Raw genomic sequence first — 7,002 nt, 5'->3', positions numbered from 1 at the left:
TTTTTCTATAAAATTAATTGTTAATATTTATTAATAACATTATTTTATTTTATTTATTAAATTTATTAATAAAATTATTAATTATTTAAAAACAAATTTATTGACTCTAAAATGAATCATAAAAAGAAAAAAAATTAAAATATTAAAAATTAATAAAAAAAAATCATACTATTAATGCGGTGGGCTTAAGAGAGATCCTAGATTCATGCCTTAAGATTGTAAATGTATCGTTTTATTTGGGATCTTATAGCTCGCTATCTAACTTCTATAATTTATATGCTATTGTGAGGGTCAAGAATGTGATTAGTCTAGTTAATTAACAGTTGAGATACAGACAAAAAAAAAAAATCAACCCATTTCTTGCATTACTATTTCATTTATAGAAATCAAATTTCACACTAAAAATTTCCTGGAAAAATAATTGAGGTTTAGAAAAGAACAACAAGAGAAAGAGAAGAAACTTATTTTTTTACCTTTTAGAGAATGATTTCACTTTCAATATTTTGGCATGTCCACCAACAGAAATGGTAACAAAAGCAAAATGAGAAATGTCAAACCCATAAATCAAAAGTCTCGCATTTATATGTATATGAAAACATTACAAATGGTATAATATCCATTACAAAGAAAAAAAACTACCCATTAAAACAAAACTTGAATCAAGCAATAAATGAGTATAATATCCATACCTAACAAAACCTAAAATTTCAATTAATAGATTAAAAATCCAATAAATTGCATAAAAGAAACTCTAAAATTCATCCTTCAACATAATAAATCAATAACCCATTATCCAACTAGCACCAAACTTCAATTATGATAGCCACTGGAAGCATGAGACAAGAACTAAGAAGGCAAATGGCGGCGGCTATGCTATTGAAAACCTTGTGAGGTACGAGGGAGAACTAGAGAATGATGGTAATGAAGCAAGGGGAGAGAATAGACAAAAGAAAAATAAAATGAGAGAAAAATTATAAGAAGAAGAAGAAGATGCACAAACGGGAAGAAGCCTAAACAAGAACTAGAAGGTTAGTGATAGGCAAAAATTGTGACACCCTTCATCCGACTACAGTGTAGCCGAGCAAGGCATGTCACACTCGATGCCGAAACACTCTATTTTATCTTACTCTATTCCTTTTAAAATTTTGTTCTCATTATATTTTAATATCAATTATTTTTCTATGGAGAAACCAGCAGAGTTTTCCCTATTTCTATTATCATTTGGCGTATTTTACTATTCACCTGCTTGAAATTTCAACAATATTTTTACAATAAAATCTCATCAGTTATTTTCATAATCATCTCATCACACATTCAATTCTTGCAACTCATTTGCATATATAACCATTCATACTCAATTTATGTATCAAAATTCTCAAACTTCATAATTTACATGATTTACAAGCTAATTTCATAAATTTACAACTTACATGATGTACAAATTAATTACAATACCATAATTTACATTACAATTAATAACTAATTATAAATACATAAAATAACTTTTGTGAGCCCTATCTACATGCATTGCTGAGGAAGTGACAACTTGAACACTTCTGACGCTTCTGCAGATCTGGACTCCAAAAATTTCAGTCAAATGCCTACTGGATTTTAGCTTCAATATCTACGCGAAGGAAATAAATCCATAGTGCTAAGCATTTCTGCTTGGTGGTGCAATAATATAACAAAAAAAATAATATATACAAATAAGAAAGACTGAAGTATAATTTAGATCCTCGGGTATCAATTAAATTTGGTATGATATTTCTAATATCAACTATCTTATATTCTATTTTGTCCCACTTTGGAAGTGCTGAGTTTATACAGTAATAATATTCGATATACAGATTAATTCTATGAGTATTATATTTTTGGTTCCTACAATTCTGAAAATTTCATTTATACTACTTGATTCAGTTATGTTTCTATTGCTAATCTTTTTTCTCATTTCATTCAATACTTTCTAATGTTTTTAATTACTAATGTTCTTAAATAATTTCAATAATTTACACTGCCTAAGTAACTTATAACAGGTTGACTAAACTAGATAACGGGTCATTGGCACTGGACACCAAAGTGCCTCGAGCCGTCATACCATGGGACGCAGAACATCAACCACATATGCAGTTAGTATGGCTAAAAAGCCATGATAACATATAATCGGGCATAAAAGCCATGAGTGCGGGCATAAAGCCTTATGCAGTACTGTTAAAAAAATACCCTATTGGCATGCCAATCTATCCAATCTGACACATGTATCTAGGCAATATATTGGCATATAGTACCATTAAATATTAATATATTGTTTTTTTATGACTTCATTATTTCATGATAAATTTCAATTATAATTTATAACATTTCAATTCTATTCCTAACAGAAGTATAAATTTTTAAAATACATTTTTATATAAATTTTACCTTCATCATAATTCATATATTTATTCATCATATCATTTGTGTTGATCACATTTCACAACAATGGTTCTCATATACCATTGTACTCAAAATACTTTTCCTTTCTACAATAATGAAAACTAATATCTCATTCATACATTAACATAATTCATTTATTCATTACACTAATACCCATGCAAAAATTTTTCAATTGTGCTCCTCTCTAACTGTAGCAGCTCGCTCTGCTGCTGTGTCCTTTTCTCTATCTGCGACAGCAAGTTAAAGCTATCGCTGAGTATATAAATACTCAGTGGTGCACAATAAAGCATACAATGCATAATATAAAACATTTATGAACAAATCATCATTCAAAAATCTCATAATCGCATTTCACAATTTTTTTTCTCAAATCACATTTATAACAAATCATAATTTTTAGAGCTTAATATAGTACAACTTGATCAAACAATTTAATAAACATAGTGTTGCCAAACAATAACACAACTTAGGCCATGACACAAAATTTTCGAACATGTCGTGTGTACATCACGACAAGGCAAACTCACCCCACTAATCGAAATCAATGAGGGAGGTGGCTAGCTAGCTAATGAGTACTCATCCAAACTCACCCCTCAAACTGGAAAGCCAGAGAGGGAGGAAAGTGATCAAATATCAAACTCACCCCACAAGTGGAGGAGGAACATATTAATATTGTCATGCCAAGTGTGAATTAAAAATAATTTAAATCAAGTTATTCAAATATTTTATATAATTCACAAATCATATTTTATTCTAAACTTTTCATTTACAAAGTAGGCAACACATTATTTTTCAAATAATATTTTCAAAGCCATAACAATCAAAATTATTCACAATCTTTATTTCAAGAATTGTTAAGTAGAAACAAAGAATTTTAAGTTTATTGTGTACAAACCTGACGTGAGTCGCTTCTAGCCTTGACTCAGTCCCTTATACCTTTCGGGTCTTTTTCAGCTGAAACACAAAATTTATAGTGTTTCAGTATCTTATTTCACAATAAATCTAATAATTAATTCATAAATACTTAATTCTAGCCCAAATATGCTTAAATTAACATTCTTGAAAATTTTCATTTTGGAGTTACTATTCATGGTACTATTCAAGTCAATTTGTTGACTTTCTAAGGCTTATAGGTATGGGAATTCCAACTTCACCCACATACCACATTTTGGTCACTAAATTTGTTGGTTTTGGTTGTTTACTCAAATTCTAAGTCTTTTAGGCAAATTTATAAATTTTCAGTTTTGGTGTCCTAAGTTGCACTGTTCCATTAGTTATTTTTCTGTTGGAATTTGGCAAAACTTTCTTCATAGAAAATGTTCCCTATTGTCTTAAGTTTATTCTCCTTTTTGAGTCACTCCAATTGGAGTTTTGTAGCTCAAGTTATAGCCATTTGAACTATGGTTGCCGGATTGGACTTAACCCAGATTTCTGGGCAAATTTTGATTCTGGCAATTTTAGGTCACCAATTTTTGTGTCGCCAAATGACTTGGTTAATGGCATAATTTGAGTTTGTGTTCTTCATGAAAGTTTCAGGTCTATATCTCATCTGTCCACTGGTAAAATTTTAGGTCATTTAGACCTGCCTAGCTCAAGTTATGGCCAAATGAACAGACTGTTCATTTGGTTAGTTTGTACAGGGCAGACTGAGATTTTTCGAATTTGGTCAATTTGTTCACTAGGTTTTGGTCACTTTTTGGGCATGCTTCCTAAATGAAAATTGTGTCATTTAGTGTCTATTTTCATTCCCAATTGGTCTCATACCAATTGGACTTGTAAATTTTCAGTTTTGGTCCCTCAAAGGACCATGGTCTTGCTGAAAGCAGCATGACCACATTGAATCCGAATTTAACCTCAACTCCAACACTTCCAACACACTTCATTTGGTCACAAATGACCATTTCTCACCTCAAACTAGGTCAACCACATCATTTCACCATTTCTCTACATTTTGTCTCCCAAACCCTAGGTGTCCAAAACCCTAACTCACTAAATTATTGCATTTAATCAAATCTAAGCATCTCAATCTCATTACCACATTCATACAAGCTTGCCTAACATATTAAATTCAATCAAAACACAAACATATGTATAGTAGCCCTAGCTGGCCGAATTTTCAGTTTGGTCCTCCATAATGTTTTTATTTCATTTTAAGCATATTTCTAGGTTTATTCAACTATAAACACAATTAATTCAACTAGAAAATCAAATTTAGTTTACTAACCTTAGTGCAGAATTTTCTTTCCCTTCAAACCTCTTCCTTTCTTCTTTCTTTATTCTTCAATCACCTCTTTTAGTTGCCAGAACAAGCTTTAACCATGGTAGAATAATTTTCTATGATGAGATTTTTGGTTTTTCAAGCTCAAAGATGAGCTTTCATGGAGGATGAAGTGAGGGAGAGATGAAAGAGAGAGTTGGACGGCAATGAAGAAGATAATCTCTTTTTTTTTTTCTTTCTTTTCTCTTTTTTTTTTTTATCTTATGGAAGACCAAAATATCTAATTAATTAAATATATTAATTATTATATTTATGGCATCATGCATCATGTCATCTCCCTTCACTTTTTTATTTTCATTTTTTTTTATTTTTCTATTAGTTCTTTAATTTAATTCTCGACTCCGAAATTTTCTTTTCTCCAATTTTATTTGACAGTTAGGTCAGGAGTCAGCTCTCGGGGTCAATTGACCCAATTGCCTCTCGCCGGTTCAACCTAGTTTGCAAATAATTCAATATTTCTTTCGGCTCCCTGACCTAATTATTTGACTGGCTTAACAATTCATTTTCATGATTTTCTCTTTTCCACTGTGTTCGTAATGGTCCTAAGGACCGTGGCGTCACATTTTACGGTTCGAAATTTGAGTTTAAATCGACTTCGTTGTCGTTCCCGAGAAGGTCACCCATCGCTGTGACTCTCGGCTCGTTTAATTTCTTATGTTCTGTTCTTCTTATTTATGCTTAACTAATTGGCAGTTACTAATTATTTGTGTTTATAGCTTATCTAGTTGTCTTAAGTGTGGTTCTAATCCCCTTAATTGTCCGGACCGACTCCGGTCACCGGAACATTATAATTTACCAGACTATGCAAATAGGGATGTTACAGAAAATCTTTTTTTTTTTCTTTGATTTTTATCTCTTTTAATTGTTTTAAGATAGCTTATTGCATTGTAATTGGTGGAGGCATGTTAAATGACATCATCTTATGTCATAATTTCAATTTTTATTCATTTTCTTTTCTTTTCTTTCTTACTCATTTTCAATTTAATTTTTAGCAATATTTATTCATATTTTATATCATATAATTCACTTACTTAAATGGACAAGTTAGTTAAAAATCGTATCTGAAGGCGAAATGACCAAAATGCCCTTTATTTGACTTTAGGAGCCAAAATCGTCTATACTGATTGATAAAATTCTCCTAACCTTTTCTTGGCATTCTAATGTTACCTAGGGCTCTGTAACTCTTCTTTGGCATTCCAAAAATTATTTTACGAGATTTCCCTTGGGTTTAGGGTTACTAGCTGCCTTCGCCGCTACTTCCCATTAGGGTCATCCATTACCGGGGCACCGGCTCATTTAACTTTGTTATATTTTATTTCTAAAATTTTTTCTTAATTTTTCTTACACTTATTTGAATTATTTATGACTCTTCACTCTAGTCTAAATATAATTTTAGACATTCTAGCTGTCCGAATCGACACCGGTCACCAGAACAGTAGAATGTATGGACTTGCTAAAATGAAGGCGTTACAATTCTTCCCCTCTAACAAAAATTTTGTCCTCGAAATTTACCGGGTGTAGGTATCTGAGATAATTTTTTTACCTTTCTATTGTTTCCTCTATTTACTCCTTTTATATATATGGTGTTATTTAGTCTTTTTGAATGTATCATCATACATTTAGGCATATCATAAAGGAAGGATACTTTACCTCAAATTCACATCTGGAGCATCTTGCTCCTCTCCGGCTTGGGTGACATTTGCAAGTGGTGTTACTGTTGCACCTGGTCCTTCCACGACCTCTGTCTGGGTTTGTGGTAAATTCCTCTTAGAAAAATCTTTCAGACGATGGTCTATGGCCCCACATCTATAACAGGCTCTAGTCAATTCCCTACATTCACCTTTATGCCACTTGTTACAATGGCCACATTTTCTTGCTAGTCTTGGTACACTCACTACTAGTATCTCTGGTTGACCTCTTCTGGGTAGAGGCCTGGGTCTAGGTCTCCTACTTTGATCAGATATTTGACTTAACTGTTCTCTCGGCCTCTTATTACTAGACTGTCCAAATTTCCTCTTTTGCTGATCACCACTCCTCTTCTGTTCCACTTCATGAACATAGCTAATATATTTCTTTCTGAACTCTATCAGAAAGAATTCCCAAGTTACGTCGACTGATGGCACTACCTTGGTTATGACATCCCACCACCGATAAGCAGCTTCATGTAGCAATGAAACTGCACACTTAAAACTCTGTTCTGGTGTGCAATTGAGCTACTGCAAGACTCTTTCAGTCCTTTCTAACCAATACTCAGTCGCTGAAGAATCGTCTTCCTTTCTACCATTGAAATC

The sequence above is a fragment of the Hevea brasiliensis genome, chromosome 2 (genome assembly GCF_030052815.1).
Source record: "Hevea brasiliensis isolate MT/VB/25A 57/8 chromosome 2, ASM3005281v1, whole genome shotgun sequence".
In the NCBI taxonomy this organism is placed as follows: domain Eukaryota; kingdom Viridiplantae; phylum Streptophyta; class Magnoliopsida; order Malpighiales; family Euphorbiaceae; genus Hevea; species Hevea brasiliensis.
The sequence above is the reverse complement of the archived record's forward strand: the minus strand, read 5'-3'. Positions refer to the sequence as shown.